This window comes from Oncorhynchus tshawytscha, linkage group LG30, assembly GCF_018296145.1.
Source record: "Oncorhynchus tshawytscha isolate Ot180627B linkage group LG30, Otsh_v2.0, whole genome shotgun sequence".
NCBI classification, from domain to species: Eukaryota; Metazoa; Chordata; class Actinopteri; order Salmoniformes; family Salmonidae; genus Oncorhynchus; species Oncorhynchus tshawytscha.
This window is the reverse complement of record NC_056458.1, coordinates 13,921,034-13,935,329: the sequence shown is the minus strand read 5'-3', so window position 1 is coordinate 13,935,329 and position 14,296 is coordinate 13,921,034. Positions and strand designations below refer to the sequence as shown.

General features: G+C 41.4%; 1 pseudogene; it reads right to left on the bottom strand.

Moving 5' to 3' along the window:
* Positions 1-1,370: 1,370 nt before the first annotated feature.
* LOC112249866 lies at positions 1,371-3,802 on the bottom strand (annotated as a pseudogene).
* Positions 3,803-14,296: the final 10,494 nt, after the last annotated feature.

Sequence of the window (14,296 nt, the reverse complement as noted above, 5' to 3'; positions counted from 1 at the left end):
CCTTTAAAAAAACATGGCTCACTTGCTTCTAATGACAATTGAGATGTGCAAACTATGGCATAAGGGGATGACAAGCGGATAAGAGGCAATCCGTAATTTCAATTAAGACATTAATGAGCAAGCTAGGGCGGACATAGCGTTAGTCAATATAACTATTTGTTTAGCACTTTTGAAATGTACAGCGACAGAATTCAGAACATGGGCCGTTCTTACACCAAGTCAGAACCGTAGGATAAATAAAGGAACCGTAGGATGCATACAGTATAAGCAGACAATGAAAGCTCTTACAATATTCGATGATTACATTTCTCTAAAACAGGTTATAGGCTACACGTGCACCACTAAGTCAGAACAGTAGGTGAAATTAAGAGGGGTAAATAGACCAAATTATTAGGGTGAGAGACATGGGCCACTAACATCTTACTTCACAACACACAACACACTCTTATTATTACTTTCTTAGCTACAGTATACATATCTCCCTGGCATATTGCATAATTTATGCAGCAGCATATAATACATTTTTGGACTCACCTTGTTGTGTTGTGATCACTTGAACAGGAGGTGGCACGGTGGGTCTTCGTGGGCAAATCTTGCCAACAAAGTCTTGCATTCTCTGGATTTATGGTGCTTTCAAAACAACTGGAGGCCGGATTTATAATTCCGAGTTGGATGACCATTCAAAACGTATTTTCCCAGTCAGAGCTCGTTTATTCCAGACTTCCTAGTTGTCTTGAAACTCACTGATGTCAAGTTAACAGTTGTTTTGAGCGTGGCACAAATCATGTTGAATGTTTATCATTTTAAACTTGGAAAAGAGCCCCTTAATACCAGATTTGGGACCACACAGCCACTGTCACTGATTTCTTCCAAACCACTTGTTGAATTTGCGATTTACTTGTTGTGTAATGTTGTGTAATGGCCAATGAGCACCGATACATTTTATCTATAATTTCTCTTCATTATTTAACTTCATATGACAAGGATTAAAAAGGATTTGCCAGTATATTGTCGACTTGATTGATGATGATGACTGCTAGCTAAGATTGTGAAAGTCTGATGCTGACATGATCAGTCCAATCAAAGCGACTGTACATACAGTATAATGTGATTTGATGTAATTTTATCTGTGGCCAATGACCTTGACTGTTCTTGGATGAGCACTTCTAATGTAGCACTTGAAGGGCTAGAATTTAAGGTCTCCTCTTCCACTTGGCAGTGACGTAAAGTCCCCACGAGTGACAGAACACTGAGCCAATCACAGCGCAACGCTCCATATTTTCTGTTGGCTTGCCCCACCACAGAAAGCACTGAGCTAGGCTGAAACACCTGCATTTTGGAGCTGCCTTACTCAAGAAAACAAAAAAAGAGACCATGTTTGTATGCGGCTTTAATAACTCAATGATATATATTATTTTTTACTTTGTTTGTAAATAGATATGAGACACGTATTAATGCTAAAATAACATGCAAAACAGGCAATTTTTGCTAAAAATGTGGGGCTGAATGATGGCTCGCCACTGGATAGTTTATTTGTTCTTTTAAATCCCTCAGTCCAACACCTGTAGCCTTACATAAAAATAGTTTGAGGGGTACACAGAAGTAAGAGGATGTGTATGTTTTCCTTACTAAAAGTTCTGATTGAGTAACCCGTAGATGACAGCATTGAGACAGCTGTTGAAATAGGCCATAAAGTACCTGGTGACAAAGAGCCAATCTGAGATTTTTGCTGCCACCGTTCCAGAGTTAATGGCCAGTGCCAGGCCAATAATGTTTAGTGGTCCCCAGCCCACCAAACATTAGGAACACCACAAACATGGTCAAGAAATGACATTAGTTTCTGCTTGTCATCTGGTTTCACCCTGTTTCACCTGGATGATAAACACCCAGATCCTCAGGTAGCAGTAACAGACCACCGAGAGGGGCTCCAGGAAGTGGATCAGCACCAGAGCTGGTCTAGTAGGAGCTGACAGTCTGGGTGAAGGTGCAGGAGTAGAGGCGTGGGTCATACTGCAGAGAGCCCACTAAGAAGTTGAGCACTGTGGCCATGGCAGTGAGCAGCCAAGTGAGACCCAGGTAACAGCAGATGTTCCTGGTGCACAACATGTGGTCATAGTGCAGGCTGTGGCAGATGTACCGGTTGATGGAAATGACCAAGATTTTAAAGACGGAGCCAATGATACTGAGGCCTATGATGAAGCCACTGAGCTGGCAGTGCATGTCCCCAACGATCCAGTCATTGTGGAAGATGGACAGGAGAGCCAGGGGGTAGGGGTACACTGCCACCACGTCTTCCACCGACATGCTCACCAAATATGTTTCCTACAAGAGACAAAACAATAATTTTAATGGTCCAACTTAGTGAATATAAACATTCAGCCGCATTAAATATATGCATGCACTGGAACAATATCATGGCCAGACAGGTACTGCGTAATATTTAGAGACACGTGTTGTATTCAGCGCATGTGACAAATACATTTGACTTGAGACACAGTGGTCTGGTTTCAAAAGACTAGGTGCATACTAATATAGTAATATTTGTTCAGGTAAACTTGAGCAGCAAATCAATAACCTAATCTTAAAAATGTCTAATCCAATGGGACAAAATGTACTGAGCCAATTGAAGCAAAATAATTTCCTGCTGTGGACTCTATGTCATCAGTTTGATTTATGGAGCATGATTCCTCCTGACAGGAGTAGCGTCTGTATCTCTCTCACCCTCCGATGACCAATGTCCAGCCAGAGAAACACACACTTCTCAATAATAGAATTGTCTTGACTTGATAATCTTATCCACTTTGCCCTTTTGATTTTATGTAGGTGCTATTCACCTTCTTCATGTAATCATCATCCAATTTGGATTGTAAGATCAGTGTATTTTTGTCATCGACAGACAAATCTGACTTGTTACAAAGACTGGCGAACAAAAATATAAATGCAACAATTTCAAAGATTTTACTAGGGCTGTCCCCGACCAAAAAACATATTGGTCGACCAAAAGTAGTCTGGTCTTTCGACCAATCGACTGGTTGAAGTTTTAAAACGTGTATTTTTCCACACATACACACACCCTATGTGTTTTAATAAAATCAACTATATGTAGGCGACTGAGCTTGTCTGATGCTTTAAGCACGCTGTCATTAAATAATTAAGACACACACAAATGACTCGAGGGAGCCAGAAATCAAGATAGCTTAACCAGAAGAAAAAAAACAAACCTCCTCCTCCAGCTGCTGCTGGGCTTTGCAGATTCTCCTGTTACGCTCCCGAAGTTGCTGGTAATAGGCTACACCAGGGGTCGGCAACCTTTTCCATTTGGAGTGCCAATTTATCTTACCATTTCTACCGATCTGCATGCCAGTTAAGATTTTCATATGCACATTTTCATAATAAAGTCTTATCTCAGTCATTGTCATGTGATTAATAAAAATGTGATCTATGAAAATTATACAAATATAGATACAGATCTAAAAGTAATTTATATTGCCATTGCCAACTATGTAAAAAAAATGTCTACAAAAATAGCCAACATATAAAAAAATTGCAGCCTGCAGATAAAAAATATCCTAATAAAATTAAATCACATTTGCTATTCATGGCCTGTCTGCAAGGAACTTGAAACATTGTATCAACAATCAACTTGGTCTAGCCAAAGCTTGCATATTCTGGACCCTGAGAGTTTCCTGCACCAGTGAGCTCAGGACAGACACAGCTGTAAGCTATTTGCACAAGGGATAAGAAGTAAATCTAATAGGCCAATTTTCTGAAGATTCCACTGGATCAGATAGAGCATGATATTTTTTTCCCTTTCACTCTGAATGGTTATCGACAGGGAGAGAACTGGGAAGATGTCATTCTCAATGGATGTCAAAACATTTACTTGTTTACTGTTTGAGGTGAAGAAAAAATTACTTTGAGAAGCTTCACAGCTCATTACTGATGGTGAGTTAAGACAATCAGAAATACCATCAGATCCACAAATGGGCACATTTATAAGCCTACATTTGTGCACAGGCCAGGTAGCCTAGGTCTATTTCTATGCGTAGTCAGGTGCCGTCCTTACTCAACATTGACAGGAGCACTCCAAACAAAACACAATTAATAAATATACAACTCATAAATGGAATGAAATAAAACAAAACTTTTTTTCTCACAAGTGTAGCCTAGATTGTGCACTGCAAACAACGTGTCCACTCCGACAGTGAGAACTGTAAAAGACTGTAATAACAATATATTGAATGCAATTAACAGAAATTACGGTAACAATTTTCCTCATGCAGCGCGACACATCTCCTTAGCATAGTGTTGATCAGGCTGTTGATTGTGGCCTATGGAATGTTGTCCCACTCCTCTTCAATGGCTGTGCGAAGTTGCTGGATATTAGCAGGAACTGGAACACGTGGTCATACTCATCAATCCAAAGCATCCCAAACATGCTCAACGGGTGAATTTTTTAAAATGCATTTAGCAATGTTCAATTAATTCGCACAAAATGTACAAACAAAAGCATTCACTGTCAAAGTTTATACATGTAGGACCTTCTTATATACATTGCATTCGGGAAGTATTCAGACCCCTTGACTTTTTCCACATTTTGTTACATTACAGCCTTATTCTAAAATGCATTCAATTGTTTGTTTTTTACCCTTATCAATCTACACACAATACCCCATAATGATTAAGCAAAAACAGGTTTTTAGACATTTTTACATAAGTATTCAGACCCTTTACTCAGTACTTTGTTTAAGCACATTTGGCAGCAATTACAGCCTTGAGTCTTCTTGGGTATGACACTATAAGCTTGGCACACCTGTATTTGGGGAGTTTCTCCCATTATTCAAATCAAATCAAATCAAATTTATTTATATAGCCCTTCGTACATCAGCTGATATCTCAAAGTGCTGTACAGAAACCCAGCCTAAAACCCCAAACAGCAAGCAATGCAGGTGTAGAAGCACGGTGGCTAGGAAAAACTCCCTAGAAAGGCCAAAACCTAGGAAGAAACCTAGAGAGGAACCAGGCTATGTGGGGTGGCCAGTCCTCTTCTGGCTGTGCCGGGTGGAGATTATAACAGAACATGGCCAAGATGTTCAAATGTTCATAAATGATCAGCATGTTCGAATAATAAGAAGGCAGAACAGTTGAAACTGGAGCAGCAGCACGGCCAGGTGGACTGGGGACAGCAAGGAGTCATCATGTCAGGTAATCCTGGGGCATGGTCCTAGGGCTCAGGAGGAGAGAATTAGAGAACGCACACTTAGATTCACACAGGACACCGAATAGGACAGGAGAAGTACTCCAGATATAACAAACTGACCCTAGCCCCCCAACACATAAACTACTGCAGCATAAATACTGGAGGCTGAGATATTCTCTACAGATCCTCTCAAGCTCTGTCAGGTTGGATGGTGAATGTCACTGCACAGCTATTTTCAGGTCTCTCAAGAGATGTTCAATCAGGTTTAAGTCCGGGCTCTGACTGGACCACTCAAGGACATTCAGAGACTTGTCTCGAAGCCACCCCTGCGTTGTCTTGGCTGTGTGCTTAGGGTCATTGTCTTGTTGGAAGGTAAACCTTCGTACCAGTCTGAGGTCCTGAGCACTCGGAAGCAGGTTTTCATCAAGGATCTCTTAGTACTTTGCTCCGTTCATCTTTGCCTCGATCCTGACTAGTCTCTCAGTCCCTGCCGCTGAAAAACATCCCAACAGCACGATGCTACCACAACCATGCTTCACCGTAGGGAAGGTGCCAGGGTTTCCTCCAGACGTGACGCTTGGCATTCACACCGAAGTGTTCAATGTGGGTTTCATCAGACCAGAGAATCTTGTTTCTCATGGTCTGAGAGTCCTTTAGGTGCCTTTAGGCAAACTCTAAGTGGGCTGTTATGTGCCTTTTACTGAGGAGTGGCTTCTGTCTGGCCACTCTACCATGAAGGCCTGATTGGTGGAGTGCTGCAGAGCACTGTCCTTCTGGAAGATTCTTCCATCTCCACAGAGGAACGCTTGAGCTCTGTAAGAGTAACCATCTGATTCTTGGTCACCTCCCCCGATTGCTTAGTTTGGCCTGGTGGCCAGCTCTAGGAAGAGTCTTGGTGGTTCCAAAATTCTTCCATTTAAGAATGATGGAGGCCACTGTAGTCTTGGGGACATACAATGCTGCTGACATTTTTTGGTACCCTTCCACAGATCTGTGAATTGACACAATCCTGTCTCGGAGCTATACGAACAATTTCTCTGACCTGATGGCTTGTTTTTTGCTCTGACATGCACTGTCAACTTTGGGACCTTATGTGGACAGGTGTGTTCCTTTCCAAATAATGTCCAATCAATTGAATCTACCACAGGTGGACTCCAATCAAGTTGTAGAAACATCTCAAGGATGATCAATGGAAACAGGATGCTTCTGCTCAATTTCGAGTCTCATAGCAAAGGATCAGAATAGTTATGTAAATAAAGTATCTGTGTATTTGTCATTATACGGTATTGTGTGTAGATTGATAAGGAAAATGTTTTATTGATTCCATTTTAGAATAAGGCTGTAACGTAACAAAATGTGGAAAAGTAAATGGGTCTGAAAACTTTCAGAATGCACTGTAGGCTATGCGCAGCACTTCGTTTAATTTCAACGACTCAGTTCTTGTTTTCTTGCTCAAATCTCGAGCAATACCTGTCAAACTCAGACATTTCTCTCAAAACATAGGTATGTCGATTCACACGGGACTAGTATTATCAGAGGATTTCAGTTTCCATTTAAACCATCTAAACAGTAGGCTACAGTTCCCTTGACATGCCATAGGCCTATTTGAAGTCCCCGTCTTGTGACTGTCGAATTTGTATAGTGCCTCACAATCATCACACATAACATAGCCTGCTATCATCCTCTTTTACAACTTCACCAAATCTTTTCCAAACGTTACTTTTCTGGCTGTTCTCTTTATTTTCCACTCTCATTTCACAGCTTTTGTCTTATTGACTTAAACTTAGACAATGTCCTTTTTTGCCTCCGTTCCCAAAAGCATTGTTTTGCAATTGGCTGTGTATGATATTTGGGGCCTACACAGCCCTGAAGTTAAGGCTGAAGCACTAATACCACATAGCCTAAAATAAAATAAAATAAAATCAACTCAATGTAGCCTATATAAATTGCACAATAATTATACATTTATGGATTTAAGTTTTATGTTTCTCCTTATTTCAACCCACAGCCACAAAATATTTAATGACCCTAAACCCATCCGCCCCAGGTCAACCCGTGCATCACTACCCCAGACACCAGACTTTGATGAGCTATAACTCAGTTCTAGAATGTTGTCTTTGAAGGAGAATGAACCTAAAAATCTGTTGACATTCAGAACTGACTTTGTTTAGACATCCAGCCTGTATTGTAGTTTCATGACCAGACACAAATCTTGAAAGGCACAGAATTGATTGATTCAGGGTGATACAGTACATGCATTCAGTCTTGATTTATATGATCCTTCCCACTATATGACTGATAGTATGTCAAGTGATAAAATCCTAAATGATCAATTAAAGGTTTATGGAAAAACTGCACTTGTCCTCGTGAAAAATACAGTTTATTAAATATTCTACAGCTGTAATGTCATCAACCAAATCAAACTATTTATATAGCACATATCTTACAACAAATGCATTTCAAGGTGTTCAAAGTCATGCATTGAAAGGCATGTGGCACTTAACATCTTTCCTCTCGGCAGGTCTCTATAGGTGACCAGGGGATCACAGTCATTGGATGAGGTGTTTTCTGTAAAGTGTGGCACAGATAATGAAGAGGAGGACATCGAGGCATTCAAAATGACTACAGGGAGGGACGTGCAGGAGTCAGAGCTTTGGGTCCTGGGTGCTTCACCGGATGGTCTGGTGGGCACCACAGCTGTGGTGGACGTCAAGTGTCTCTACGGTGCAAGGGACCTTACCATTGAGGAGGCAGTGAAGTCGAAGGATTTCTAGATCCAGGAGGTAGGGTCTTACACCCTCCATGAAGACCATCCTTACTGGCATTAGGTCCAAGGGCAGCTCCAGATCAATGGAAGGGACACTTTCTTCGTTGTGTGGACCACCAAAGTCTCCATCACCACCCCCATCCAGCATGACGACCTCTGGCAGACTCATTTTGCTGGATTAGAGGAGTTTTTCCAAGGACCACATGCTCCCAAAGCTGTCATTGCATCAGTGAACATCTAAATATCTTATAAATATTTTTTCACTCAGTTTTTGTTCTTAATTTGAGGTTTTATTCCAATCAGTTTTTTGGGCAGGCTCCGGATCAGTGTTCTCGTCGCGCCTCCTGTCAGTACCTGTTTCAGGGAAGCCAATGGTTCAAACTTCCACAAAGCTCATACACACACTAGGCTCCTAGAATAGGTTATATTATACAAGTTTTGCTCAAAAGCAGCCAGCTAAAGTAATGTAGTTAACATAAATTAAATCACAAAGGCTGGTCTGAGTGCATCTGCTCACAGTTTCATTCAGTAGTACAACACAACTCACATTGCATTTTACCATGGGCACAGTTGGAATTTATATCCATGATGTTTAAATTATGTCTTTCCCCCATCACTTCCAACAGATATCCTTGCTGAGGGTGGCATTTATCATGCACTGCTTTCTCTTGGAGTGAGCCTGATGTTCCGCATGTGACGCCTCATGTCTAAACCACGAGGAAAATGTGGATATAAAGTCCATTTTGATGCATCTACAAATTCAATGTTTTACACAATATTGTATCATTTGATGAGTTTGCGTTTTGTATGGGAAAACATTGAGGCCACAAGTACTTTGTGAGCTAGCTAGCCAACTTTAGCTCACTATCTAACCAAGGTGTCTAACTAGCTAGCTCACTAGGCGATATTTAGCTAGCTAGCTAGTTAACATTAGTTTACTAGGGCCTCCCGAGTGGCACAGCGATCTAAGGCACTGCATTGTAGTGCTTGAGGTGTCAATAAAGACCCTGGTTCGATCCCAGGCTGTGTCACAGCCGGCCGTAACACAGCCGGCCATAACCAGAAGACCCATGAGGCAGCACACAATTGGCCCAGCGTTGTCCGGGTTAGGGGAGGGTTTGGGCGGGCCTGGGATTTCCTTGTCCCATTGCACTATAGCGACTCCTTGTGGTGGGCCGGGTACCTGCAAGCTGACTTTGATCACCAGTTGGAAGGTGTTTCCTCCGACACATTGGTACGGCCAGCTTCTGGGTTAAGCGAGCAGTGTGTCAAGAAGCAGTGCGGCATGGCAGGGTCATGTTTCGGAGGATGCATGGCTCTCGATCTTAACCTCTTCCAAGTTCGTAGGGGAGTTGCAGCGATAGGACAAGACTATACTTACCAATTGGATATCACAAAATTGGGGAGAAAAAGGGGCAAAAGTACAAAAAATGTTAAATAAATAGCTCATGTAGTCAGACTTTTCTAATTGGTGACATGCTAGCTAACCAATTAACCTTGCCATGGTGCCGTCGTAACGTTAGCTAGCAAATCTGACTACACAAATGGGGGATTCTGGTAATTATAGTAACTAAAAAATGCTAAAGGTAGCTAGCTAGGTAATTTAAAAAATGCTAAACAAGCATGCACGCAAGAAATACACAATATCAAACGAAAAAGGTTATAATATTTACTTGCTAGGCACACTGAAATGTGCCTTAAGGGATGACGTCAAAGCTTGCGACAAGATGTGTAGTTCTGTATGATAGCCACATTACCAGCTAATTAGCGTTTCATTTCTGGGGGTAATTGCAGGCGACTATATTGATAAAAGTGACATTGTCCAAGAGAGCTTTGCACGGTTATCAAAACATCACACCAGGGTAAGCCTACACGGAACACAGCCCTTATTTTAAGTGATTGCTATGGGAAAAATGAATGGTCGAAAAAAGATTGAAACCATTTCCGGGAGGTGCCCAGATACAAAACTTCAGAAAGATTTACAGTCATTACTATTTTTATTTGTTCAAGATATAAGACCTTTCCTGTGACTGGAATAATATTTGGATAATTTATTTCGGCATGTCCAGGAAAAGTCATGACAAAAAAAGAAAGGAAGAAGTTATCCATTCTATTGTTAATCAGCAAGAGAGAAACGTGCTTATAAACTGCCATAACTACGCTTGGCCTATGGATAATATCATGCTTTCGAATGCTGTTGAAGATGACGAATTCCCCTCTTTACCGGTTACTCCGTGCAAACCTCCACCCTCGAAAAAAACCAACATGAACTCTGACATCATGGCTACTTTCTCCTTACTCATCAACTCCAGGTCTGATGCCATTGAGAAAATGGTAGGCGCGAACACCATGGTTATCGAAGGCTTGAAAAAGACTGTGGAGTTTGCATGTGGTGAAATCAAGGATGTGAAAACGAGAGTGGCAAAAGTTTTTAAAAGTGTGGAAAAGAATAAGAATGTCTACCATAGACGTCTCACTGATCTGGAACAATACACAAGAAGATGGAACCTGAGACTCTACGGCTTGCCAGAGGTGGAGAATGAAGATGTGCGAGGAGAGGCTATCCGCATCTGCCAAGAAGTTATGCCTGCAGAGAAGAACAAAGTTGTTGATTCCATCGACGTTGTGCATCGCCTCGGCAAGAAGCAACAGCAAATCGATTCAAGACCAAGGGGTATCATCATCCTCTTCACTGCCAGATTCTACAGGGATGATGTCTGGAAAGCTGCTAGGAAGAACACCTTCCTTCCGAGCCATGGTCTGCGTTTCGCCGAGCATCTTAGCCCGGAGGACATAGAAAGAAGGAACAAGTTGTGGCAAAAGATCAAGATAGCACAAAATGAGGGAAAGGCTGCTTACTTCGTCGGAGGATGAGGCTTCATCAACGGTTCAGAAATCCATATTCCTCCCTAAAATCTCACCAGAAGGAACAGGTTGATGGTTTCAGCCATGGTATTCTCATTTTCCTTTGTTGTTTACCTAACAAGCATCAGGTGACTATTTTTCAGGAATACTCAGGTGCTTCAATTTATTAGTTTGTTCTTGTATGACCAGAAGACCTATTTTGTTCACAAACTTACGAAGAAGATTGAAAGCTGTATTTATTTTTTATGTATACAGTAACTAAGATACTGTTTTAAAGGGCATACAGGTCTGCTCTGACTTTACACAGTTCTTGTTCTATTTAGTTATTAATACTTATTTCCAAAAAGGTCTTAGGAACGTGTATATGTAAAACATTTTTTATTCAATAATTTTATGATCAGTTTTCATATGCACTTAAAATAGTAGGTCCCCGTTTATTTAAATTATTATTTTGTATTTTATTTCTCAGAATAGTTCCTGATTACACTAAAGAGGGTTTTTAGTCTCTCTTACTACAAGAACCCTTGGTTTGGTCTTGAACATCATTTTCAGTTGAGTTGAATTTCAAAGCCGGATAACGTCTAGCTCAAAGGTTATAGAATAAGCTATTTTCACTTTAAATTGACTTAAATGGTGCAAATCTTGGTTCCTTATCATTTACGTTCACTGCTCCTACGTCTTTGACTCATCCTACTACAGTTTATACTTTTCTATAATCTTTGTTGTTTTGTCTTTGTCTATAGTTATTTTCTAAATAATTTCGAACAGATTTTTGCTGTTTTCAAGAGTCTCACTCAATTTCGGCTGATGCCAACTTCTGGAGGTCACAGTGGGGCAACGATATTTGGCTTTCCCATGGATCTGAACGCTCCGCTGGTGTCACTACAATGAAAAACACCTTTGGTGGTAATAATCTACACTCGGAATGTGACCCCTTTGGTCACTATATTTGTCTTGTGATCAGTTACAATGACATTACATAACTTCTATGGGTACAACACCAAACATGAGAATGATGAGTTGCTTGAATCTATAGAGAAACATATACTTCATTGGTTATCTAAATTTCCCAATTCATTATTATTGATAGGAGGGGACTTTAACATTACTATAGATAATTCAACTGATAGATGGCCCCCAGGTAGGTGGCGGCTCTGGCGCGGGACATAGACCCACTCCACCATTGTCTTGGCCCACTTAAGTGGCGCCTTTGGAGCGGCGACCCTCGCCGCCGACCTCGTACTGGGAACCCTAACAGCGGGCCCCGAATAGACGGGAGACTCCGGCAGCACCGTAGTGAAGGGCGACTCCGGCAGCGCCGTAGTGAAGACCCCGGCAGTGCCAGAGTGAAGGGCGACTCCGGCAGCTACTGACTGACGGCGGCTCCGGCAGCTCCTGACAGACGGACGGCTCCGGTATCTCAGGACAGACGGGCGGCTCCGGAAGCTCAGGACAGACGAGCGGCTCTGGCAACTCCGGACTGACGGGCGGCTCTGGCCTGGAGATTGAACCTGGAAGGAGGAGACGGAGAGACAGCCTGGTGCGTGGGGCTGCCACAAGAACCACCAGGCTGGGGAGACCTACAGGAGGCCTGGTGCGTGGAGGGGGCACCCGATGGACCGGGCTGTGGGGGAGCACTGGAGCTCTGGTGCGCAGCCTTGGCACCACTCCTCCAGGCTGGATGACCATCCAGAGTGCAGGCACAGGTTGAACCGAACTGTGGGTGAGCACTGGAGATCTGTTGCATACTACTCGAACCTCTCCCTTAGGCTCAATGCCCACATTCGCCCGGCACGGGTAGAGCGCAGGCATAGGACGTACTGCACCCTCCCAGCGCCCAGGGGTTAATAACACTGATACCTAAGCCTAAAAGATACGTGCTGCTCATCGATAACTGGCATCCAATTTGTCTTCTTAATAATGACTATAAGATATTAGCCTTACTACTTGCGAAAATAATTAAAGAAGTCCTGGATGCAATCATTGATGAAACACAGTCTGGCTTCATGAGGAACAGACATATTTCTAACAATGTCAGACTAGTATTAGACATACTTGACTACTCAGACCTAATAACTGAGGATAGCTTCATATTATTTTTAGATTTTTATAAAGCATTTGACACAGTAGAGCATCAGTTTCTCTTCCACTCCCTTGAGAGACTTGGCTTTGGGGATTTTTTCTGTACGGCTATTAAGACATTCTATGCAAATGGTAACAGCTCTATCAAATAGAAATATGGCACCTCACCTAGATTTGAGTTAAAGAGAGGAATTAGGCAAGGTTGTACTATCTCTCCGTACCTGTTTTTATTAATCACCCAACTTCTTGCAAATTCTTTAAATAATAGTCCTGTACAAGGTATTTCCATAGCTGGTAAAGAAATTATTATAAACCAGCTGTCTGATGATACTACACTTTTTCTGAAAGACGCTAACCAAATTCCCGTATTGATCAATGTGATACAATCCTTTTCCAAAGCGTCTGGTCTGTATCTTAACATTAATAAATGTGAACTCATAGCTGTCAAAAATTGTGTGACACCTTCATATTATTGTATTCCAGTAAAAGAAGAACTTACATATTTAGGCATAACCATTACAAATGATCAAAAGTCTAGAGGCTAACTAAATTTTAACCCTCTTATTAAAAACCCCCAGAAGAAGCTAAATCAATGGCTACAGACGGACTTATCTTTAAAAGGTAGAGTCCTAATAACCAAGGCTGAAGGCATCTCTAGACTAACATATGGCGCTCTATCTTTATATCTTGACAGTAAAATAAGAAGGAGATAGACCAGATGCTTTTCAACTTTCTGTGGAGAAACCGTACCCATTACATTAGGAAAACTGTTGTAATGAACACTTATGAGAATGGTGGACTGAATTTTCTGGACTTTACTACTTTAAATAATACTTTTAAGATCAATTGGATAAACCAATTCCTAAGAAGACCCACTTCAATCTGGAATTGTATTCCAAATCATGTCTTCTCTACTTTTGGTGGCCTTAACTTCATGTTGTTTTGCAATTATAATATTCCAGTGAAACTTTCTGCTTTTCATCGGCAGGATTTCTTATCATGGTCCTTAATTTATAAACACAATTTTTCTCCACACAGATATTTGATAGGAATAATCGGGATATATTGTATAAAAAATACTTCTTTGTTTTTAGAATATTGGTTCCAAAATAATATCCTATTGGTGAGCCAACTGGTAAATGCAGAGGGTCTTTTAATCAGTTATAAGGAATTCTTATCACTTTACAAGGTCCCTGTAACACCTAAAGATTTTGCAATTCATTTAGATGCCATTCCCTCAGGTGTTGCTCTGTTATTCAGGAAATTGTCAAGACCTGACCCTCAGAGCCTACCTTTTATTGACCCGGTTGACTCATCAGTAGGAAAGATTTGTTTCTCTTTTGGTCCATTCAACAACAGCGATGCAATCCTTGTTTCAGCAG